At 47.4% G+C, this 26067-nt stretch overlaps 1 non-coding gene across 1 annotated transcript; it reads right to left on the bottom strand.

The window, feature by feature from the left end:
- Positions 1 to 15022: 15022 nt before the first annotated feature.
- Positions 15023 to 15128, bottom strand: LOC111726083. The gene has a single exon (XR_002773966.1). It is a non-coding gene; the product is annotated as a U6 spliceosomal RNA (small nuclear RNA).
- Positions 15129 to 26067: the final 10939 nt, after the last annotated feature.

The following is a 26067-nucleotide window of genomic DNA, read 5'->3' as shown; positions in this document are numbered from 1 at the left end:
CAACGTTAGTAAGTGATGACAAATACATGTCATCTATTCCTCAGCTCCAAGAGTCTAGACAATTCTGATTTGTCAAAGAGCAATGGAGCGGGGTGGGATTGTGGAGGGCATAGCCACGGGGACAGCTGTTACTGCTCTGCTCTTCCCACTCACCAAGAAACTGGTAGCGCAGCCCTCACTTGGGTTAGCAGCGCTTGAGACAGCTCGCAGAGACTTGAGTTCTCTCGGGTCCCCAGTTAGTGAGGGTCTTGGTTCCCTAGAGATGATGTAACAAGATGCCACAACCTTGGTGGCTTAGAACAACATACATTTATTCTCTCATAGTTCTTGAGGCCAGAAGCCTTAGATGAACGTGTTGGCCCGGCCATACTCTCTGCAGCCAGTGGAGAGGACACAGCCTGGCCTCTCACAGCTCCTGGTGGTTGCTGGCAGTCCCTGGCATCTTTGCTTGTAAATGCATCACTCCAGGCTCAGTTTCTGCTGTGACATGGCTGTCCCCTTGTGTATCTATCTCTGTCTCCAAATCTCTCTTTCCTCTCAGTACTGGATTAGGGCCCCCCAATCCAGTATGTGCTCATTGTAGCTGGATTGCAACTACAGAGACCCTAGTTCTGTGCAAGTTCACGTTCATAGATGGTGGCTGAGGGGGAAAGTTTAGGGCTTCAACATATCTTTCTGAAGGACACAATTTAACCCACAGCAGTAAGCAAAAGGAAGTTTCTACATGTTTATGTCAGCTGACTTATTCTATTTTCTATATTCCTGCTCTTGAGGATTTCTCCAGAATTTTTTCCTTGAATCCCAAGTTAATTTTTATTAAATCTCATTTAAAACAAGGCCACTCAGGATAAAGCAGCTGTACCAACTAATTGCGTCCAAATCTCCCCTATTTCCATTTAGACAATGCAAGGTAATCGCCGCTTCTCAAGATCTTCAATTGAATTACATCTGTCAAGCCCTCTTTGTCACGTAAGGTGACATAATTACATGTTCTGGGGACTAGGACAGCCCTGTGTCTATAGGGGCATTATTCTCTTTTCCGCACCATCCGATTTCAGAGTGGAGAACCACAAAGCGCGGCAGCAAAGCTGGGAGTGCGCAGCACAGCATCTCCCGTTGTGGACTCTGCATACATTCTGTTTAGCTCCACTGGAGTTCATGCAAACCTGTTGCTCCCAAGTTCCCCTAGTAGAAGGGAAATTTGGTAGGAACATGTTGACCTTCCTAATTGGGAAACCAGTCCTTGGCTGCGACTCTGGAGCCAGCTGGGTGTGGGGCAGGGGGATCCGGCCACCAGCTGTGGAGTGAGGATCCGGGGCCTCACCTAAGACAAGGAGCCGGGGTGAGGCGGGACTTGAGATATCCAGTGATGATGGAGGGTTTGGAGGGAAAGCCCAAGACAGGTATGAGGCAGGGGGCAGCAGCTAAGGCAACCGTGTAGGACAAGAGAGGGAGGGACAGGGCAGGGTCTAGAGCTGCAATTCTCAACCCGTAGGTTGCGACCCCTTTGTAACAATGAAAATACTTCGCTGCATTAGGAAGGTTGAGAACCACTGGTCTAGAGAGATTAGTAATAATAGCAGTACTAATAACTCATGTTACAAACAGCGTTCTCTACCAGGGCTGTGTTAACCACTGTACATGATCGTACCTAACTCTCATCGTAACTCTGTGAAGTAGGTATTGTCAATATCCTCATCATACAGAGGAAGAAACTGAGGAAGACGTACAATGACTTGGCAAAGGTCAAGAGCTAATAGTCAGAGAGTCAGTATTTGACCCCAGGTCAGTTCAGTCTCAGAGCCCATAAAATGGACCCGCTTAAACTTGCCTCAGCCACATTTCTGACATGGTATGGGCAGCTTTGCTCAGGAACTGGGTCAGGGGACTGATCCCAGGCTGCAGGTTTTGTCAGCACTGCATCCTAAGCTGCTGAGCTGACTAGGCTGAGAGCATGGAGAATAATTTGGACTGCATCATAACAAACGGTCCATTTATTGTTATTGTTGTTGTTGTTGTTTTTGTACTGGCAAAATGTCTCCTGCAATGTTATTTGCAGCCCTGAGAAATCGATGGCTTCTAAATGAAGTGCAGGCTGCTGGCTATTGTGCATTCTGCTGGGACTGCCTGCTGCTTTTTGGCTGGTGAGAGCACCCAGTGGGGCGAGCCCTGTATTAGCATTTTAATTGCTGGCTGGTCGCTTTCCTGTGGCAGGACTTAGCCCACAAAGGTATAGTGAGCAAGTTTCAATTAGTTCTTACCCTGTGATTTACTGGGCCTATAAAGAACACCTCCCTGTAGCATTTGGAAAGTAATACCCTTAATGTACTAAAAGCAATACAGAGCATTAAAGGAAAAGAACTGCTTGCACCAAGGTGTGGGCATCCAGGGTCCCAAGGAAAATTCCTGTTTGAGTGATAATAAATTTTCTTGGGTGGGTGTTCCTTGAAATGAAACAAAACACACACAAAAAACAAAGGCTTCTCTAAATTCCAGGCTACTGATTATCTCTTTAAAATGGAGATATCGCCACTGAGTTTTTTCCCTTGGCCTGCTTCATTTTGCTGGGGCAGCTAGTTCATCTAAATGACATTTGTTATTGAGTTCTATGAGTTTCTTATATGCTTGGGCTATTAACCCCTCATTAAATACACAGGGATTTCCCCCAATCTGCAGTTGCCTTTTCATTTTGTCCACTGTTCTCTTTGCTATGCAGAGACTTTTTAGCATAATGGAGTCCCACTTCACGTCTGTTTTTGTTGCCTGTGCTTTTGTTTCATATCTAAAAAAAGTAAAAAAACCAGATTAAGAAACAGACAAAGGACCTCAATAGTTATTTTCCCAAATGGGTAACAAGTATATGGAAATGTGCCCAACTGTCACTAATCATCAGGGAAATGCAATTCCCTGATATCACCACACACCTGCTAGGAGGGCTATTGTCAAAAAGATAAGACATAGCAAGTGTTGGTAAGAATGTGGAGAAGAGGGAACCTCTGTGAGCTGTTGGTGGGAATGTCAATTGGTACAGATACTATGGAAATACCATAAAGGTTCCTCAAAAGATTAAAAATATATGGAATTACCCTAAGATTCGGCAAGTCCACCATGGGTATATCCAAAGGAAATGAAATCAGTGTTGGGACGTGTATTCCTACGTTCACTGCAGCAGTGTTCACAGTGGCCAAGGCACAAGGCCAAGGCATGGAAGCAGCCTAAGTGTTCATCAGTGGTGAATGGAAAGGAAAATGTGGTGGGATATAGAGAGAGGGGAACGGATGTAGAGAGAGGGAAACACTTTTACACTGTTGGTGGGACTGCAAACTAATATAGCCTCTTTGGAATGAAGTATGGAGAATCCTCAAAGAACTCAAATTAGACCTCCCATTTGATCCCACAATCCCATTACTAGGCATCTACCCAGAAGGAAAGAAATCATTTTATCATAAGGACATTTGCACTAGATTGTTTATTGCAGCTCAATTTACAATTGCCAAGATGTGGAAACAATCTAAACGCTCAACCCAGGAATGGATTAACAACCTGTGGTATATGTGCACCATGGAATACTCTTCAGCCATAGAAAAGATGCGACTTTGTGTCTTTTGTATTAACCTGGATGGAGTTGAAACATATTCTTCTTAGTAAAGTATCACAAGAATGCTTAGTTTTTTCTTTTGCATTATTGTAGAAGCTGGGTTTTGTCCTTTAGTTTGTAGGTGCTTACTTTGCTGGTGGTCCATTGGGATGGTCAGTGTGTAGAATGGGTCTAAGTATTTGCTGTAGAGCTGGTCTTTTTGTGGCAACTTCCTCAATGTTTGCATATCAGTAAAAGATTTGATTTCTCCATCCATTTTAAAGCTTAACTTAGCAGGATATAGGATTCTGGGCTGAAAATTGTTTTGTTTAACTAGATTAAAGGTAGATAACAATTGTCTTCTGGGTTGAACAGTTTCATTAGAGAAGTTTGCAGTCATTCTGATGGATTTCCCCTATCGGTCAATTGGGCTTACTCCTGGAAGCTTGCAGAATCCTCTCGTTTGTCTTGACTTTGGATAGGTTCATGATAATGTGTCTTGGAGAAGCTTGATTTGAGTTGAGATGACCTGGGGTCCAATATCCCTTTGAAAGGAGTGTGTCTGAATCTTTGGTGATATTTGGGAAATTTTCCTTTATGATATCCTCTAGTAGGGCTTCCATGCCTCTGGGGCATTCTTCTTCCCCTTCTGGGATACCTATAACTTGTATGTTTGAACGCTTCATGAAATCCCATAATTCTGTCAGTGAACGTTCTGCTTTCTCTCTCTTTTTTTCTATTTCTTTAACTGCCTGAGCTAGGTCAAGAGCTTTATCCTCTACCCCTGGGACTCTTTCTTCTGCATGGTCTAATTTATTATTGATACTTTCTACTGCATCTTTACATTCCTTGACTGACTGCTGCAAGTCCTAAAGCTCCGCTATTTCCTTTCTGTATTCTTCATATGGTTCATCTCTTATTTGATTCTGTTTTTGGATTTCCTTTGGGTTATTTTCTACTTTCGCAGCAATTTTCTTCCTTGTTTTTATCATTCATATTTTAAATCTCACTTCCGTCATTTCTAACATTTCTTTGTAGGTGTCATCCTCTGCAGTAGCTACCTCATGATCCCTTGGGGGGGTTGCTCTGGTCTGGTTTTTCATGTTGCCAGGATTTTTTGGCTGTTTTTTTTTTTCTCATTAGTGTTTTATTTTTGTCTATTTCCTTGCCCTAATTTTTCCTTTCACTTTTTCTTGCTCTTTAAGTTACCGTGCCTCTGACCTAAGGTGTTGAAGTGTCCTTTTAGTAAAGGACTAAAAGGATGAGAAGAGTGAAGGGCAAGAAGGGATAAAAGATTAAAAAGAAGAGAGAGAGAGAGAAGAGAGAAAGGAAAGGGAGTGAGAAAAAGCAAATATCTCATGTACTCAGTACTCATATGAATCCAGTAGACAATTGGACATATGTCCACAGAGGGGGAAAGCTGAATTCAATTCAAGTTGGGAGTGGGGGGAACAAGGGAAGGGGGAGGAGGGGAGGGGATTGGTGTGCTCCTACTTAGCAAGCACAGTGTAAGGATATATGTCACACCTTTTGGGTGCTGGGACACAACTACAAGAGAGATTCCACCTAACATATGCAAATACCGTAACCTAGTTGTTTATACCCTCACATTAAGCTGAAACAAACAAAGATGTGGTCACATACACAAGAGAATACTTGTGAACAAAAGTGGGAGCATTATGCTAAGTGACATAAGCCAGGCACAGAGAGACATGGATTGCATGGTGTCACTTACAGGTGGACTCTCAAAATAGTTGAAGTTAGAATAACAGAGAGCAGAATGGTGGTTGTCAGGGGTTCAGGGATGGGGAGAAGTTGATTAAAGGGTGTAAATTTTCAGTTATAAGATGCACAAGTTCTGGGGATCTAACATACAGTATTGGTGACTGTAGTTAATAGATAGCTGAAATTTGCTAGGAGAGTCAATCTCCTGCGTTCTCACCAAACACCCCAAAATGGTAGCTGTGTGAGGTGATGGACGTGTTAACCAGCTTGATTGGAGGAATCCTTACATCATAAATACATTTTTTATTTTGTGAGTCATACCCCAATAAAGTTGGTAACAAAGGATGATATTCATTAAGTGTAGCAAATTAATATACCAGGTTTCTATGTACTCTGGTTATCATGTTTAAAACCTGGGAGTTTGGCACCATTGGAGACATCCAGACAGCTTCATAAAACAGAGATTGCCAGACCCCATCTCACAGAGTCTGATTTGGGAGGTCTGGGGCCCGGTCCACAGCAGCCTTGGGGTTCCCCTCAGATGGACTGAACTTAGTCAAGTTTCTTCCGACTATAGGCCTGACCTCCCTTTTCTTAGAATATTTATTTTAACAAACCCAAAATTGTAATTTTTTTCTCTGACTTCTTGAGATGAAAACCTTCTTCCAGCTTCCAGCCAGCTCTGCCGCCCAAGGAAGCCTACAGGAGCCCAACTCCAAGAGCTCCACCCAGGGCCTGCCTCCCTCTCGCGTCCTCTGAGACTTTCCCACTAGCTCACTCCAGGGACCAGAACCTCTCCAGCCTTTTGTCTATGTGGGTTTGAGTTCAGCCTCTCCTAGGCAGTCCCTGAGCAATCCCCTCGAGTAATGTCTTCCTGGACTGTTTGATCCACCCTGTGCAAGTTTCCTTTGGCAGTTTAGCCTGAGTTTCAGCATTTCTTTTCTATTTATTTAATTTTTAAATTCAAGAATATTAGGGGGGGTGCATGTTTTATTTACATAGTGAGGCAAAGTGATACATGGGCCCTTCACCCAGACAGTGTCAGCACACCCGGTGGGTGTTCCTGGGCTCCTGGGTGACATCGCTGCTGCTGCTGTATGGACAGCACTTTGAGTGGTGACGCTGAGTGGTTGGAGGCAGCAGGAATGGGAAGAAACCCTGTGAATGTGTCCTGCCTTCTGTCCCAAGGTCACAGCGAGGGATCTTGGGGGGCAGGTGGGAGTGACAGGCTGCCTCACTGTGCTGGGATGTCACCCTTGGGGCATCTTGGAGTTGACGGGGACCATCCCAAGGCGGCTTGGGGCTCTGCTCAGGTGTCTTGACTGATGCCTTTCACACCATCTCAAGGGTGCATAGTAAGTGGAAGAAGCCTGACTCTAAAAGTACCGTGATTCCATTTATAAGAAATCCTAGGACTGGCAAGCTGTAGTGAAGGAAGATCGGGGGTTGCCTTGGTCCAGAGAGTTGGGAGAGATGGGGCTGCCTGTAAAGGAATGTGAGGAACTTTTGGGCAGGTGGAAACATTCTGTATCTTCATTGTTATGGTGGTTATAAGACTAGGTATTTGCAAAAACTAATAAAACCAAACACTTAAAAATCAAAGAATTATATGTGTATAAATAACACCTCAACTAACCTGAAGAGGGTGGTTAACTAAAGCCAACATGGCTGTCAGAAGGAGCACCTATGAAAAGACGCTCCCGGATCGGAGAGAGCAGGCCTGGAACCCAGGCTACCTGCGGGCAAGTCCCAGCTCTGCCACTCTCTGGTGTGGGTTTGGGACAGTTATTCACTTCTCTGGGCCTCAGAGTCTAATTTGCAAAATGAAGATAATAGTGTATAGCTCTGTTATGGACTGAATATTGGTGACTCCCCCCATTCACATGTAAAATTCTAACCCTCAAAGTCATGGTGTTAGGATTTGGGGCCCTTGCATACATGGGAATGGTGTCCTTATAAAGGGGACCCTGGAGAGCACTCTTGCCCCTGTCACCACGTGAGGACACATGGAGGAGACATTTTGGCCCTCACTAGAACTGCCCATGCTGGCTCCCTGATCTCCCACCGCACAGAACTCAGAGAAATAAATTTCAGTTCTTTATAAGCCACCCGGTGTGTGGTGCTGCTTAGTCATAGCAGCCCAAACTGACCGACAACTTCATAGGGTCTTCACAAGGGTTAGATGGATTAATGTACGTATGGCATTTAGAATGATGCTCAGCTTCTGGGTTAAAGTGTTACCTTTGTAATTCAATCTTGTGGGCTATTGGCCAGTTTCTTGAGAGTCTCATGGTGAAGGTCAACCCCTCTAGAGGCAAGAGGAAGATGGGTGAATGGATTTTCTGTCTCTGAAGTGTCCAGCCTAAAGCAGATGTCTGGCCTGGAGATGTGGGAGGAGCTGCATGTGCAGTGTGGCGATGCACCTTGGACTTCACAGCCTGCAGATGTGCCTCCCCTTTCTGATGTTAAGGAGGCAGGAAATGGGGGCTGGGATTTACACAGCTGCTACCCGGCTGCCCTGGAGTGGAGCTTCCCAAACAGCCATCCTTGGAGTCACTGTTTCCTTAGGACCCTTGAGAATGGATTTGCCACTGAAAACATCTGGGGATCACTGGAGTAATCAGTATTTAAAAGGGTTTCTTTTAGAGGACGCCATAGTCCTTATTGTGATGGGATGCATGGTGTTTCTGCAAAGGAGATGACACGGGAGCATTTTCCAAGCATGTTTGAGTTTGTAATCTCTTTCCCAGAGCGGATCTTCTGCAGACCATAGTCCGGGAGAGGGAGCCCTGGAGACAGGCAGGCTACCTGCGTCTACCTACCCGCCTCCCATGGTTCCAGCAGGGACTGCAGGAAGTTCCAAGTGCTCTGGTTCTATCGAGCTGAAACAAGGCTCCCTAGAAAAGAAGACGCTGGTCAAATAACAGCCAGAAGCGTCCTCCTCCTGGTAAGAAGAGTTTTTCATCCATGTACAGTGTCTCCAGTGGAGCCTTTGGGTCTGTGTGGATGAGCCTGCGGGGTGTGAGGCGGGCAGCCTCCGAATGAGCAGGGGCCGTGCCGTTAGAGTCCTCTGGAGTTTTAGCCAGTTGTTTTCAGCGCTAACACCTTCTCCTTGTACATTTTATAACAATTCCTCCATGCTCATGAGTTGTCTACGAAACTTGACTTTGAGTGCCAGAAAGTTCCCCACCACCAGCATTGCCCATTCCTTGAAGCTGTGCCTGAGATGTCTTCTGTTTGGCTGACTCGTCCTGGGGTATCATTTCCAGAAGGCATGCAGTCTTGGCACCCTTCGCCATGAAATGATAGATCAGATTAGGCTGGGCAGCTGGCAGAGTATAAGGTCATGTACAGCTCCTGGTAGGAGGAGATGGAAACTGAGGCACAGGTGGGCCATGAGGGGCCTGGTGCTCATTCGGACTTCTGGGACTGTGGGGTAGGGGGCAGGGCAGAGCTCTCCCTCCAGCAGTCTTGCTAATTAATTTCCCTGGCTCTGGCTCTCCCAGCTCCATTTTCCCCTAAGTTGTCCTATGTGCAGACATTACTTTAAAAAAAAAAATCACCTTCTATAGGAAATATCTTCCTGGAATGCTGTTCTTAAAATTTAGTTCACTGAAGCTTTGATGGGGAGCTGGTATCATCTTCTGGCTCCAGCTCATCTCTTTTTCTGTTTGCTTCTGACTCTCCAGAGAAAAGTTTCCATCCACATGCTTGACCCTGGTGGTTTCATCTTCTTCTCTGAGTACTTTTCAAGAGGTTCTCCCTACCTTCCACCATCCAGCAAATACTTCTTTCCTAAAAATGTTTCTGGAGCCAGCAACTAAATATATTCACATGTCCCCATCTTGTTGGTTAGGATCAGCTGGAAGGGAGAAGCAATATCGATATTTACAGGAGGAAGACACTTTACGTGGAGAATTGTAGGATTGAAATACATTGGGAAGCTGAGGACGTGAAGAACAGGAGGTTATTTCTGGGAAATCTGGAAGAGCAGAGATTGTTGGAAATCTCACCTCCTATAGTATCAATGGGGGAGACTCTTGAAAGGATACCCAGAGATGCTGGGGGCGGGGGCAATGATCCCCATATAGCACCAATGGAGGTGGCACAGAGACCCTACTATTATTTATCTGGCAGCCCCCAAGCAACTGAGGATAATAGTGCCTTTCTCTTTTTAACCCGCCAGCCAGTTCTGTACAGGTGCCTCATCGGAGGCATCAAACTGAATCTGACTGGCAGAGTCCAGGAAAGTCATTTCTAGTGAGGAAGGAGGGTTTTGATGCCCCAACGCACCCACTCATTTATATGTGATTTTGGAAGTGACGGCAAGGCACATTGGGACTGCAGGAGGTGGAGTGGTGTGACCAAAGGCGAGTGTGTGGCACAATAGGTGCACAGAAGCCCAGGTCCGGTGTCACGAGAAGGGGGCTGATGTTAGATGGTAACCAGGCTGTAGGGCCCGTTAGGGCCACAGTCAGTGTCCAAGGACATTATGCGATCGAAGTATGGGGTTAGGAAAAAGTGTTATTGGGCAGATGAGTCTGGCAAAGGATGTGGGAAAACGGGCGGGCCGGAAACTGTGACCAGGAGGTTTGGTCTTCCAGACCCTGCTCCCTTCCCTGGGGTCTAGGATGCTAGATTTGAACTGTTTCCGTCACAGTCACTGAGAGGGTGATGACCTGCTGGAAACAATATCATCCTGGCAGGAGCGGTCAGGATCGTTGTGAAGCCCCGTGCTTTCATATCTGTGGACTTGCCACCAATTTAACAGGGTCTTAAACAAGGTCACAGGAAATAGCATCCCCCCCATGAACTGCTGGTGCTCAGTATCTGTTATTGTGGTTGGCAAAATAAATCTGTTTTTATAGGCTGTTTGCTTTCAAAGGTGAAAGCACTTGGAAATTACATTTGGGTCCATTTTTCTGTCAAATTTTAAACGGTGACAAGTGAGTGTTTTTGAGAATTGGTGCCTTTTCCATCTGGTCTCTGGTTCTAACCAAATCAGTCAACCTGTCAGCCAATCATTTGACCACACCAAGCTCAGAAGGCTGATGTTGGGTCTTTGGGGACAACACAGAAGGAATCAAAGGTTTAAATTTCTCATGGACGTGGTCAAGCCTGGTTCTGGTGCAGGAGGGAGGCTTGGAAGGGCTTGAAATGGATGGAAAGACAGTGGTCACTCTTGGGGTCAGCAGTGGGTCTCAGTGAAGACCCCAATGCCTGCACGGTGTGGTGTCATCACAGAGACCTTTGGACGACCTCAGACAGTCTGATGAACTAACACAGGACAGAAGTTGCATATAAACAGTGACTGTGCCTTGCCTGACTTTTTCTTTTTTTAAATCGACACTGAGGTTGAAATGAGGAGATTCAAATTTATTCTCAAAATAGGTACCCGACAGACCACTAATTGAATCTAAATTACAGATAACACATTTCACTTTATAAAATAATGGCTAAACCTTCCCCTGCTGTGAATTGTAGATTTGAAAAAGCTTTGCACGTTGCTCAGGGATAAAATAAGTCTATTAGTGAGATTGCTACATGATTATTAATTTGATTAAATAAAAATCCTATCCATGAACTATTGAATGTTTAACTCATGAGTGTGATTGTGCTGGGTACTGTGAGGCTTGGGGCTTCAACATGTGCGCTGAGAAGTTTAGTAATGATTACAAAGTGCTTTCACATACAACAGTGAGTCGTAAAACAACTTTCCCAGTAAGAAGGGGAGGCATGATATCCCAATTTCTTTCAAGATGACAAAATTAAAGTTGAGAGAGGTGAAGGGGTTTGCATAAAGTCTCCATGCTAGTAAGTAGCAGCAAACGTTATGGCGACAAAGGATAGCCACATTGTGAACTTCAGAGAATTTAGTTCCACTTTCTACCCCGATTATGTTTCAGTTTTCTAAGTCACTGCCTGCATCTCCTTTGCTTTTTCCTCGGGGTCTTCCCAATAGCCAGAGAGTTGACTGCCCAGGGCGATGTTCTTAATTGGGAATCCAATAGCTCTTTGGAGGGCTCCACCGGTGGAGGTCACGAGGAGGGGTACCCTGGCCTGCTCCCGGGGCACCAAGGGGGCCTGGCTGGCTGGAGTAGAAAGCAGAAGGGGTGGAGAGCTGGCCGTGGGGTCGGAGAGAGAAGAGGGGCTATGGGTCTCCTCTGCGGGGAAAGGTGGACAAAGTTCTACCTGACCTTTCTGAGATACCCCAGACTCTGCCCCAACCGGGGGCCAGGCTAGCAGGCCCAGGTTAAAACACGGTCCAGAGTCAGCAGGCCCAGGTTAAAATGTGGAGTTGGTCCTGGAGTCACTGTGTGATTTGGGGCAAATGCGTTATCTGTCAAAGCCTCGGTTTCCTCACCCATGACGTGGGCGTGATAACACAGTATCCACTTGCAGAGCTCGATATTGGTTTCCTGTCCGAGGAGTAGTTTGCAGCCATTTCCTCCCACTCAAGGTGTCTATCATGGCGATGATTTCTTTGGCTGTGCAGCTTTTTAGTTTGACTTGTTGCCGTTTAGTTGCCTGTGCTTTGAGCTCCCAGCCATAAAATCTTTACCTAGACCAACATCCTAAAGAGTTTTCCTCTGTTTTCTTGTAGTAGTTTTATTGTTTGGGGCCTTATGCTTAAGTCCTTATCCATCTTGAGTTAATTTTATATATGGTGAGTCATGGGGAAGAAAATTATGATGTGATTCACAGGCAGAAAATAATGGCTAAAACCAGATCCTTTCTTGGCAGAAGATGTTTCATCCTTCCCAGGGACATATTGATAATTAACAGAAATTCTCTGGGCACCCCGTGTCTTTACCAACTCTCCCAAGGTTCATGAGAATCAGGGATCACGGTGGATCTGGCCTCCCTGCTGCGCCTTACCTCTCCAGTCTGTGCTGACTCAGGATTACAAACTCGAACAATTCTTATTTTTTTGAGACAGAGCCTCAAGCTGTCGCCCTGGGTGGAGTGCTGTGGCATCACAGATCACAGCAACCTCCAACTCCTGGGCTCAAGCGAGTCTCCTGCCTCCGCCTCCCAAGTAGCTGGGACCACAGGTGCCCACCACAATGCCTGGCTATTTTTTGGTTGCAGCCGTCATTGTTTGGCGGGCCGGGCTGGATTTGAACCTGCTACCTTAGGTGTATGTGGCTGGTGCCTTAGCCACTTGAGCCACAGGCGCCGAGCCAAACAATTTTTTAAGTACTTTGCTCCTCTCCAGTGAGTGAGCAATGCTGGTGAAAAAGAACAGACTTCCCCATGTTGTCTTTTTTACATTGGAATGGAAGGTGAACACATTTAAAGTCTGACTCAAAGCGATGAAGCTGCAGTATTTTTAAAGTGAGAAGAAATCTAAGCTTCTCACATTGTACAGAGACAAGGCTCTGGGAAACTGGGACTCTGAAAACGTTAATGAGTCATAGGAGCCACTTAAAAACATTTTGACCCATGACAGGCAGAAGTGAGGACTAAGAGCCAGAGAATGAGCCAGGGAGCTTTGGGACGTGAGACCGCTTTGTGGGCTGCTGTCTTGTGCCGCACTTGGTGTCCCGTCGCTCAGGACAGAACTTTCCCAGGAATGTTGTGGCATCTGTGCATTCCCAGGTCGATCAGAGGCCAGAGTGGTAATGGACGGGTTGCTCTGTAGCTGAGATTTTATCCTTCTTCCTTCTTTTTCCTTCCTCCTGCCCCTACTTCGTCCTTCGACTACACTGGAGATTTTTATTATCCTTAGGAGGCCACCAAAGCTCAAAGACAAGCAGAGCCACATTGGGAGCACATCTGAGGCTCATGTGGGTCACTGGGTTCCCTTCTCCCTCTGCACACATTGCATGTCTCTCCCCATTTGGGGGTCTTCCCAGGAGGGTCAGGGTCCCCCTGAATGATGAACATTGCCAGGAGAAGTGCAGAAGCATCTCTATCTGCAGGGACTTGTCCTTCCATCTTCTAGTTCACTGCTGGCCTGTGGGGTGCCCAGCACATACCTGTGAGCCGGGAAGGACTCTGGCTCTATCACACATCCTACCACCAAGGCCTGGTGTGGGTCTCTTTCATTTGCAGCATCAGCAGCTCAGATGGCCATCAAATATGGTCAGGTCCTAGATGTTGCTGAGAGTGGAGGAAGGTACGGGATGATCTGAGACCAGATGGAGACTGGGGCATTGCCCTCCTCAGGACTGCAGCGGCTGTTCCCCACCCCCGTTCCTCCTATATTCATGCCTTCAGCTGGGGCTGGCTGCTGGAGGACGTGCAGGTGGGGGTAGGGAGGCCCGGAGAAATTGAGGCTTGGAGCAAGTCCCTAAGCTGGGCTTTGGGGCTGTGCTGCTGCTCTGGTGTGCTCTGCTCGGCCCTCCCTGGATCCCTTCTCACACCCTGCGCCATGCTCTGCTGATGGAGGACAAGTAGGAGGTAGAAAGGTGGGGAGAGGTCAGCCTCTTTATTGCCCTGGGGCATTTTTGCAGGGTTGCAGTGTGGCGGTGTGGCAGTGCTCACATTTCTCTACCTCAGACATCTCTGCCTCACCATTTCTTTTTTTTTTTGAGGCAGAGTCTCACTATGTCGCCCTCGGTAGCGTCATAGCTCACAGCAACCTCCAACTCTTGGGCTTAAGTGATTCTCTTGCCTCAGCCTCTCAAGTAGCTGGGACTACAGGTGCCTGCCACAATGCCCGGTTATTTTGTTGTTGTTGTTGTTGTCGTTGTTTAGCAGGCCTGGGCCAGCTTAGAACTCACCAGTCCAGTGCATGTGGCTGGCACCCTAACACTGAGCTAGGGGTGCCAAGCCCATTTCTTAAGTTTCTGTATTGCTGGGCACATAATGTTTATATTCTGTGCTGTCACTGATCCTCCTGAGGCTTTATCCTCCGGGTAAATGTAGCCAAGGCTCTTGGCTGGTCTGTTTGGTTCAGTTTAACCAACTGTAAGTTTGGCTGAAATTTGTGGTTCAATTTCCCCAAGGGAGACTCAGAAGAGCAATATTTTTTGAATTCTTTCTTATTAAAAACTTTCCTCTATACATGAAGGACCATTTGGCTAGATATAAAATACTTCACTTAGGTTTTCTGTACTTGGGGGCCTTGTATGTCTCATTACGTTTTCTTCTGCCTTTAAATTCTGCTGAGACAAGCCTGGTTTTTCCCTTATAAGTGACTTCATCTTTCTGTCTGGCTGCACACATGATTCTTTCTTTCTTTTTTTAATCTTTGAAGTTCAATAACTTTAATAGCATATATTGAGGGTCAACAATTCTGGGTTAATTTTCCCTGGTACATTGGATTACTTTTAAATGGGTACATACAGATTTTTATTTTGTGAAAGAGTTCTTCAATGCTAAGTTTAACTCAGTCCATTATTTCCATTTTCCTTTTTTTAAAAATCCAGTTGCACGTGCTTTTGCCTATTTTCTACATATATCATGTCCTCTCCAGCTTTTTAAAATCCATCTTTGTTTTCATTCTAGTCACTTGCACAGTTTTGTCCCGTGGTGGTCGGGCCGTCTCTGTGCCTGGAGTTTGCCCTCATTCTCCCTCCAGTTTCCCCTGAATTTCCTGCAATGGTTTCTTTTTCTTCCCAGCTTAGTTCCCGAGTTCGCAGACGGTGCTTTTTCTCACTATCACTGTGCATTTTCCTGAGTTTCTGCACATCTGCTGGATTCTCTTTCTTAATAGGGGCAATTTTTAAAGATTTTAAAAAATGTGTGTGAAATATCAGCTCATCTTTTTTTTTAAATATAGAACGCTTCACGAATTTGCACCTCATCCTTGCTCAGGGCCCTGCTAATCTTCCCTGTATCATTCCAAGTTTAGTATATGTGCGGCTGAAGTGAGCACAGGTCACCTTTCTTAACTTTTTTTTTTTTTTTATTGTTGAGGATTCATTGAGGGTACAAGAAACCAGGCTACACTGGTTGCATTTGTTAGGTAAAGTCCCTCTTACAATCGTGTCTTGCCCCAAAAGGTGTGGTGCATACAGAGACACCACCCCTTCCCTCTCTTTGCTCTTCCGTTCCCCAACCTTTCTTAACTGCTAAAGGCAACGCTTTTCTGCCTAGTGTTATTTTTCTGTGAACACGTTTGGTCGCTCATCTCCGCCTTTTCTCACGGTGTCTTTGCCTGAGTTATTTCGCGTCACTTGTTAGGTAGTGAGTGAGACGTTCCTGGGAACACGAGGGTCTTCTAGGCACTTTTCTGGGCATTTTTCTCCTGCCACAGAGGCCAATTGTCTCCTGAGAATGAGACTTATCTACCTGGTAAGCTCTGACCTTGGGACTCAGCTGTGGACTGAGTGTGCTCCAGGAAGGTGTCTGATTAACGTGCTCAGGTCCAGTAACCAGCAGCTTCGCACTGGGCTCAGGGGCTGACTCAGAGCTGAGGATGATTAAGCCTCAGGGAATAAGTAATAAAGAACTTTATGTGTAATATAAATGAAGTTATTTTATATGTAAAAATAACTTAAAAGTGCTTTAAAAGGATAAATTGAAAACATTTTCCTACTCTGTTTTCAACATTAAAAATCAGAAAGATAAAATTGAGCATAAAAATAATTAAAACTAGCTTTCATGTCTGTAGAGTGACTATTTAGCAGAGAAACCTGAAGAGAAAATGCAAGAGGAAAAGGGAGGCAGAGACATCGCGATAGAAAAATAAACGCTGACGGGAAGGAAGAGGGCCCGGGTTTGTGGGGCGCCCGTGTGGGGCTGCTGATGCTGGGAGAGGCTGGCTGGGGGGTGGTCTGGGGCTCACACTGAGTGAAGACGCAGCCTGGGCGGGAATGTCCCACAGCGCGGCCTCCTGGGTAAGGTCCTCCTCTGGGGGAGGGTGGCTGCTGCCTGTCTCCGCCTGTTTCTAGTTGTCATTGGCTTGAACACGTCTTTTCAGAGAGTGGCTGTGCTGGGGGGGATGCCAGCCTCGTCCAGTCGTCCTGCTGCGGAGGGGAGGGCGGGGCACCATGGACAGCAGCACCGCTGGGCAGAAGGGGACGGTCCCTGCTGCCTCCCCTGAGGGACACTCATTCTTCTTGCCCAGGAGCCCCACCTGGCAGACCTCCTGGCTTCAGGGACCTCCGGACATAGCTTGATTACAGGGATGGGATTTTCAATAACTGCAAAAAGGCAGAAAACGGTAGCCCCATCCTACGCTTTGCCACCCAAATTCTCTTTCTGAAAGAAACCTCATCACTCCCCAGTGTTACAGACCTTCCTGGTGTGAATTCTGTATTTGGGGGCCCATAAGGACAGACACTGTCTCTTACTCTTACTGTGCTCAGAGCCTAGAGTGGGCCCAGCATGAGTCTGAAGGGGCTCTGTCAGCAGGGGTGGGGGGCAGCTCTGCCTCCAGACCCTCTAGCCCTGTCTCCTCACAGATCTTTGGGCCTCAGGCTGAGAGCTGAATGGAGGGAGGGGAAGAAGGTGGGATGTTCTGAGTGAACAGGACTCCACTCTGCAGCCCTTAGGTTTTCTTCTGGGCCATCAGTGGTTTGAAATTAAAATAAGTAAAATGGTTTCAACCTGGGAGTTCCCTAAAAGAAGGTGTGGTGGCCAGACCCCAAGAGGGCCCAGTTACTTCCACTTCCTGTTACCACACCTTGAGTTACCCTTCCACCCCCACCTCACCAATTGATCAGGTGTCACTTCCAGGACGAGGTTACGTAAGATTGGAGCATCTGTCTTGCTGGTAGATGCCTTTGATTCCCTCCCTTGCTGCTTCGACAGAGCAAGCTGCCATGTAGAGGGGCCACATGTCAGGGAACTGTGGTGGCCTCCAGGCAGCAGCCTGCAAGGATCTGAGGCCTCAGTCCTAACCCATAAGGAGCTGAGTCCTGCATCCATCCTCTGAGTACAGAAGTGGAGCCCCGGGGGGACCCCAGGCTGGACTGACACCTCAAGGGCATCCTGGTGAGAGACCCTGGGGGCAGCAAAGGAACCAGCTGAGTCCTGCCTGGGTTCCTAACTGGCTGGAACTGTGAGATGATAATGTGTGCTGGTTAAGCCACTAAATTTGTGGCAATCTGTTAGGCAGCGAAGGATAACTGGTAAAGAAGATACCCAGTCTTAGCCAAACTCAAGGTTGGGGCACAATCCTTTAAGACTGCCAAGTCCTCCCGAGATTCTGGCATGAGTCACAAGTTTGGGATATCAGCAGCCACCCTCATTTCAGACCAACTGGCTACAAATTTGGGGTTCTCGTAACTACCTGCAGGTCTAGAAATTTACTAGGAAGACTCACAGAACTCAGGTACCTGCTATGCTTAAAATCACGGTTTTATTACATCAAAAGGATACGTATTAGATCCAGCCAAAGGAAACGCTGAGTAGGATGAAGTCTTGGAGTCCTGTCATCCCTGTGGGATAATACAGAGTGTTGGCCACCAGGGAGCTACCCTGAGCTGTAGGTCCAGAGAGCTTACTGAGGCTTCATTACCATGCCATGACTGATTAGATCACTTCTTGTGTGGTTCAACTCAATCTCTTCCCAGAGTTTGGGCTGATGTCATGCGACTCAAAGCTCCCGCCCTCTGATGGCAAGGTTGTTCTTTCTGGCTGGCCCCACTGTGTAGGCCTCGCTGTGCAGGCCCTGCTGTGTTAGCATAAACTGTCAGATGGGGTAGAAGGGCCCATCAGGCCTGACCGACACTCCTATCACTTGGAGTGGGGTTTGGAGGTTTCCTCTCAGGACCTGGGACAAAGGCCAGACCTCTTTTGGGGTAAAATTAATTCTTTCTTTCTTTTTTTGTGGACACAGTCTCACTTTGTTGTCCTCAGTAGAATGCCGTAGTGTCATAGCTCACGGCAACCTCATACTCTTAGGCTCAAGTGATCCTCTTGCCTCAGCCTCCTGAGTAGCTGGGAGTGTAGGTGCCCACTCACAATAATGCCTGGCTAGTTTTAGACATGGGGTCTCGCTCTTGCTCAGGATGGTCTCAAGCTCCTGAGTTCAAGTGATTCACTTGCCTCAGCCTCCCAAAGTGCTAGGATTATAGGCATGAGCCACCGTGCCTGGCCCTAAAATTAATTCTTCACTACACATAGTTTTGGGGGGATGGGAAAAGAGCATTGATTTTTCAGGAAATCAGGGTGGGGGGTGTTCCTGCCCTGAGGACCTTAGACCAGGTTGACTATAGCTCTGGTTGGAGTTTGTTACTGTGCTAGACTCACTGAGGGCAGTATAAGTTTTAATTAGGAGGATTTCAGGGTGGGGGAGTCTAAACCTTGAAAAAAGGCAACACATAGTTTTGAATTCAACCTTTGAACATCATGCCCAGGCATTTTCTAATGAGCCCACCTGAAGGTCACCCGACTGTCTTGGGAAATGTAATTATGTTTGACTAACAATTCATTAAGACCCAGCTGCTTTACAACCCTGTAAAATTAGAGGTCAACTGGTAGAAATCTGCTGAAGTGTTCTGATTTTGTTCTGACTAATATCAAAGATAACAGCAAAGGGTATGGCTTTATTGACTTATATTAATCAGCTGTTTATTCGTAATTTAGCAATCGTTGTTCCCTTGCCCTATCTTTTGTTCCCTCCTCCTGTTTTTTCTCTTCCATTCTTCACTCCCTCACACCCTGGCTTCTCTCCACCTCCTGCCTCTGGCTTCTTACTCCCTTTCTGTCTCTGCGTCCCGTAGCTCACTGCGCAGACACGCAGCCGGAGTGCCGGTCTCCCCCTTACTAGTAGGGGTGTGTGTCCCAATCCCAGAAACTAGGATGCGTGTTTAAGTAGTAATGCTTGATTTCTGTGAGTACAGCAGAGATAATGCCCCCTTCAGAGCTGGTTCGTTGAGTCCCCATGTCTGCTCCCTGGCGGGGGACGATATATCTCTGTGTCCTTCAGTGTTCATGCAGAGGAGCCTGAAATGAAAGTAGAACAGTGAGCAGTAAATTACGGGGTAAGTGAAAATATACACAGGACCCCTGTGATTCTGTGTGAATCCAATGCTAGGTTCTAATCGATATAATGTATTTTTTTATTATTAAATAGCCCATTATAATATAATGGGGGCAATAAATACTGATAAAAGTGTTCCCAGTGAGTGATTCCTTTTGGAATAATGACTATTTGATTGTAGAATGATTTGGCTCTTAATTTACACCAGCACTTAATGTGTTCCTGTTAACTTAATACTCTCCCAGTGGTGAGTGCTGCCCAGTCCCAGACAGTGATGGATGTGGGCACCGAGGGAACCTCGTTAGGTAGCAGCTCCTGTGTGGGGCCACTCTGGGTTCTGTGGCCCTCAGGCCTCCCATCAAGCCAGACTGAGCCTTCCTGTTGCGAGGGTGCTGGCTGATCTGGCAGGACGCCACGGTGAGAGATGGCAGGCCAGGTGGTCTGAGTACGTGGCGTGTCTGTGCCACCTCTGTCCTTCTCTACCCCTGGACTCAGGATAACGTAACACCTGGTACATTTGCTTGTCTAAAAAAGACCTCTTTAAGGGCCTAGTCTGTGCCAGGCACCATTGAAAGAAAAAAGTAATCACAAAACAGAGATACTACAGGGGGGTGGTGTCTTAGAAAGGACATGCTTTCTGAGCAAGATAAAGCCAGATGCTGGCTAAAGGGTCAGGGATGTTATTTGGTAATAACCACTGCAATGGGGGAGGTGCTGCAGTGTGGACGGAGCACAGCTGTGTTGATGGGGGCGGGTTCTGAGGGGAGCCAGTGAGCTGGGCTCTGGGTGATACTGGCTTTGTTACCCGGGTTTTGTTGGGAGAAGTGACCTTCTCTCTTTGTGACAGGACATCACAGTGCAGACCGGAGCAAGGTGCCCATGGCTGGCTGGGAGAGTGGGAGTTATTCCCCTGAATCTCTGCATTCGAGAGAGAAGGTTTCCAGGTCCCTGAGGGGACATTGCCCAGGGGGAGAGAGGGAAGAGACCCTGCAAGGTTTCCCAAGTGGCTGCTCTGAGCAGCGGGGGGTCAGCGGTCTGTCTGTCATCGGGTGCTAGCTGGAACAAACGAGAACCTTCCTGGCAGATTTGGGTTTTCAGGCAGGCATTTGGGGGTCTAGGGCTGGTTAGGGTGCAGCCTGAAGCTGGTACAAACTGGAACGGGGGTGCGTGAGTCATTTCTCGGAGACTCTGCCCTTTCTAGGCCAAAGTTGAGACCTCACTAAGGAGAGGGCTCAGGGTAGCCTGGCTACCTCCGTCAATCCCATTAACACAGGAGGGATTTGTTCCACTGACCACCCACCAGCTGCCTCACACGTCTCTCAGCTGCAGAGCAGAGAGGGAGACCCCCAGCGCCCGCCATTCCAAGTGTTAGACCCCGACAGCCATTCTGTCCTGTAGGGCAGAAGAAAACGAGAATTGTCTATCTGGAATTTCTGTTTTCTTAAGTGAACCGTAAGCTTACTGGTCATCAGACACTGTCATCCCCAAACTCAGAATGTGTAAAGCTGAACTCACCACTGTCTCCCAAGAAGTCTGCCTCCTCTCTTACCATTTATATGGATGGCTACACCCCGTGGTGTCTGGGCAAGAGATTAAAAATAGGCTTTCAAAAGAGGTACCCAGATTTGCTTGGTGTAAATACTCCCACCACAGCTGATTCTCAGGGTCTCATGTGGTCTTGGGAGTTGGCTCTGGGGAGGTGGTCTGATCTGCCTTCCAGCATGTCCTTCAGCTTGAAAACTGACCTTCAGCTCTGACCCTCTTTCCTTCCCTCTTCTTCTGACATCCAGCATCAGGAGAAAAGGCTGGGTCGTCCCTCCCAAGGCTTTTGGAGCATCATGACACTGACGCAAACATGTCCCTGGGAGGTGACGTCTCAGAGCCTCTGGTGTCCATTTGGATTAGGGACTCACAGTAGGGCTAGTAACACCCCCAAGTGTATTTGGCAATTTCTGGGAGTGCTTCTTATTGTCACACCAAGGGCTCACCATAGGCATTAAAAGGCTGGAACAGAGGGACGTCCTGTGGTGTGCAGGACAGGACTGCCTAAGAAAGAGTTGTTCCAGTTCAACATGTCTTTAAAATCACATTCATAAAGGTGAAAAGTTGGTTTGTAATTTCTAACCCTAGAGCCTAATTCCATTTACATACAGGCACAGACTACCTTTGCATGGTTTTAGTAATATTGACTCCTCTGGGTTTTCTTGTTTCCTCCTTTTTTCAGACATGGTCTCATTCTGTCACCCCTCCTAGAGTGCAGTGGTGCGATCATAGCTCACTGCAGCCTGGAGCTCCTGGGCTCACGATACTCCTGCTCAGCCTCCCGGGTAGCCGGGACTGCAGGTGTGCACACGTGTCGCCCCATGCCCAGCTTCTGCTGCCTTTTATTCTGCTGTCCACCTGTCCAGCCTGTCTCTCTTGTTTTTTTTGTCTTTGTATAGGATGACTTCTGATCGTATTTTTCTCCAATCCAAATTTATTCATGATATGTGTGTGTCAGACAGTACAATTCATCGTCATGTTTGAGGATAGTTGTGGCCAAACACAAAACACACATCATTTTATTGTAAATTATTTTCTTTCTACATCTTCTTTAAGGCATCATGTTCACTTGTTAGAATTATGTACATAGTTTGCATTATCTTTGAAACTTTTTAGAAAATTTTTTCAAGAGGACAAAAAATAGGACTTTGGAATGTCAAACGCCGAGGGAGGAGCAGAAGGTGTTACCCATCTCTTCTCTGAAGTGAAGCGTCTGGTTTTAGAAACATACAGAAAACTGTGTTTGTTTGTTTTTTCAAAAGAGTGTATTTCTAGACCTAATGAACTGACTTTTCTGAAAATGCAGAGGAAACCCTTGGAGAGGCGTGCTCGTGTGCGAGAACCCACTTTCCGCGCTGTCTGCATCTTTGAGGCTGGTCTGCATTCGCTTGTGAGATCTCAGTTAAAGCAGCTCAGATGGGGAGATAGAGAAAACATTTAGCTCTCAGGACAGCTGAGCACAGGCAGGAAAACAGGTTCCTGGGGCACTTGTAGGGGCCAGGCTCATCCTTTAAGTTGCTGGGCAGTGGTGAGGTCGACAGGTCACAAGCAGGGTGCTGAGTACCTGGGGTGGAGGGTCACCCGGCGCTCAGGGCTGGGAAGCTTATCCTCTGTCACAGCCGGGTTTCAGTAACTTACCAACAGGGGGGGCTCCAGAGGGGATCATACAAGGTCTGACAATTAGGTTCTCAAATTCATCCTGGAGAAGATGCCGCATACCTCATTGGTGAATATCACTACGCTGCCTTTCAAGTCTCCCTTGGGAAGCTGTGCACCCATGCTAGCACCTAGTCCACCTTTCAAAGCAATTTTGAAACTCTTTTTCTGGAATGGCCATCATAGCCGTCATTGTCAAGGTCTGACAATTAAGTTCTTGAACGCATCCCAGAAAAAGTACTACATACCCTCAATGCTAAATGTCACTATAGAAAGGTGACCATAGTGACATTCGGCAATGAGGTACACAGCCTTTGTCTAGGATGAGTTTGTGAACTTGATCGTCCTGCTTCGTAGGTCAAACACCACCCTGAGCCCAGGCTTGTGACAGCAAATCCAGCACCGAGTGTGGTAGAGAAACGCAGGGCTGGGGGCCGGCTAGTCATTACGGATTCCAGGCACCGTCTTGTGGGGCCTTGCCTGCGAGTCCCCCTCTGCACACAGGTGTCCCTGACTGCTCTGACGCTAGTCTGGCTCAGCGCTTGTTCCGGTGCCTCTGCCCGTGACTTCTGGGAGTCAGCTCACTGTCAGGTAGTGATTTATGATTTCATTAAAACGCGATCAAGAGGTGCCCTGGGGTGATTCCTTACTCTTGCCACTGCCACCTCACACACTCAGCAGCTGCCACACACACGGGAAAGACACAGACCAGCGTGGAGCCGGCCTGGACACCAAGGGCACTCCTGTCACCCGGGTGCTTGGGGCAGCGTGGGCTCCCTGGTGGTGGCCGGCTGGACCTGGCTTAGCCTGACCGACAGGCTTTGACCTCTCTGATGCAGCTTCTGTGAGCATCAAGTTAAGTCACAGACCTGAAGGTACCGGGACACAACGCCAAGCATTCTTTAAGTTCATCTTTTTGTGACAATAATGTTTTTAACCAAAACAGTTCAGAATGGAAGATGGTAGACTGTAGGAAACACCTGCAAAGAGACACCCTGGTAATAAGGGAATGGGGAAGGGACTTAACATCATGGGTCTCTCGTTAAAGAGCAGGAGACAAGATCTCCGACTTTCCTGCACAGCGGCCTCCACACCTCCGTGTATCATTTCTCTATAAAGAGCCTCAGGAGGCGCTCCGAGGCTCCGAGTGAGACTGACTGAGAGTTCGCTGCTGAGATGCTCCTGCTAATATTGACTGTGACTTCTAAGGGGCTTTGGCACCTGACACCTGATTGAGACATACCCAGAACGAAACTGTATCGCAGTCGTCCTGACAGTTTCTTGGGTTGGGGCTGCATTTAAAATATATATTTCTTTAGATAAACATCCAAAGAGATTTACTTTTCACATTCCATTTGGTGCCCCCTTTGCTCCATTTTAATTCACTGTTTCCCGACCTATTCTGAGTTCCAGCCTGTGTCTACCCTGTGCCTTCCTGCATCACCAGGTGGGGGTGAGACCTGGAACCAGAGACGCAGAGGGAGGACGCAGAGGAAGGAAGCCAAACCCACTGCAGGAAGGGGGAAAGGTGTAGTTCACGGGGTGCAGGTGGCCCCAAGCAACTTTACATGGCTAGGTCTCTCTCTCTCTCTCATTTTTTTTTGAGACAGAGTCTCACTTCATCACCCTTGGTAGAATGCTGTGGCATCATAGCTCACAGCAACCTTAAACTCTTAGACTCAAGTGATCCTCTTGCCTCCACCTCCTGAGTAGCTGGGACAACAGGCGCCCACAACGCCCAGCTATTTTTAGAGACAGGGTCTTGCTCTTGCTCAGGCTGTACGCGAACTCCTTAGCTCAAGCAATCCACCCGCCTTGGCCCCCCCCAGAGTGAATGATTTGGTCTCTTGTTAGCTGCCTCCTCCTTCCACATCCCAAACTTCCAGTAGACGTTTTTTGTTTTTTAAATTGTGGTAAAATCCAGAGAACTTAGCATCGTCACCATGTCTAAGTGTAGAGTTCAGTATGTTAAGCACATTCGTGTGTCTGTGCCACCATCGCCAGCATCTACCTCCAGAGCTTTGTCATCCCACAAAACTGAAACTCTGCACCTGTTACACATGAACGCCCCCCTCCTCCACCGGCCCCAGCAGCCACCACTCTGCTATCTCTCTGCATCTGACAGCTCCAAGGACCTTGCACAGTGCACTCAGACTGGGCTTGTCCTGGGTGACCATCTTGTTCGCACCGTCAAGGCTCCTCTGCACTGTAGCACGTGTTAGAACTTTCTTCCTTTTAGAGGCCGAGTACCCTCCCATCCATGCTCCCGCTGATGGGCATGTGGGTAGGTCACACCTTTTGGCCGCTGTGGACCCAGGTGCATTTCCTCTAGTCTGGTCACTGAACGCACATCTGCCACACCCAGACTTTTTTTTTTATTGTTGCAGTTGTCATTGTTGTTCAGCAGGCCCAGGCTGGGCTCGAACCCACCAGCCTCAGTGTATATGGCTGGTGCCCTACCCATTGAGCTGTGAGTGCCGCCACACACCCAGACTTTCTGAATATGCTACATTGGCCCACGGATCCAACATTATCTTCAGTCCCTGGGCGTCCTTCCTGTCCTCAGTTCAGGTGTCACCTTGGTGGGCAAGGGTCCTCACCCTGCTCTGTCCTTGTCCCTGCCCCTCTCTGTCCGGAGTCTACCTGCTTTTTGAAACCCTGGCTTTGTTCTCATCTCTGGAACTGCAGTACCCATCGGTGGTATCTGTTAAATCCGACTCAGTGGATCTGCTTTGGGGCGGCTCCTATGGATGTGACTCGCTGGCCTTAGTCTAGCCTTTTTCCAGTAACCGTGGTGCTCCGGACAGGAAGGCTGAGTTCACAGAGGAGAGTTCGGTATCAATATTAAATAAAACTTACAATAAAGCTAATCAAACATGTAATTAATTATACAAGCCATGCTTATTTTGCTCCTTGATAATTGGCCACGAATGATAAGCAGGTCATAAGTGACTGTAATTAGTTTTGCTTTGATGTGGCCCGCCCAGGCATTTCTGGAGTCAGTGGGGAGTGCTGTGTGTGTGTTGGTGGTAGGAGGGAGAACGTGAAAGGGTCATCTGGAGAGGCAGCAAGTGGAGGGATGAAAGGACAGGAGCATTTTGCCGGCCGCCTGGACCTGTCACAGCAGGTGGAGGAGGACCTGTTCTCAGGAGGGGCTCAGCTCCGACTCTGCCTCCTCCTGGTCACCTGTGTACCCCCTAAAAGTGAGTTCCTATTCTCTTTTATTTTTCTTATCTCCTCCCATGACCTGGAGAGGAGGGGTGTGCATGCTGGCAGTGCACGTTACGATGAATGGAGGACTCCCGCTCACGTGTTTCTGCCCCAAAGTCTAGCCCCTTGTTCACCCGGCTGACCTCTTTGATGGAGGGGACAGGGACACTGGAACAATAGGATGCCCTGAAACAGGATTCCAACTTTCAGGCTGAGGAGTTACTGCATGAGCTCCAAGTGTTGTCTTACTTTGAATAATTGTCTTGTCTGTATTTACCCAAATTTAAAAACACGTGCAAGGATGCACAGGGATTGGTAAACTATAAATACAAAGTATTTGTTAAATCTGTGGTTCTTTATCATCATATATATTTAATCAACAGAAACTAAACACACAATTTCTATCCTATGAGCTGTTTATACAGTTCAAAAGGGGTTTGCTTTTTAAAGCGCATGCCCTGGGCAGTGCCTGTGG

Source organism: Otolemur garnettii, unplaced genomic scaffold (genome assembly GCF_000181295.1).
Source record: "Otolemur garnettii isolate 467f Iridium unplaced genomic scaffold, OtoGar3 scaffold00053, whole genome shotgun sequence".
In the NCBI taxonomy this organism is placed as follows: domain Eukaryota; kingdom Metazoa; phylum Chordata; class Mammalia; order Primates; family Galagidae; genus Otolemur; species Otolemur garnettii.
Note: the sequence above shows the minus strand (reverse complement) of the source record. Positions and strands in the feature narration are given on the sequence as shown.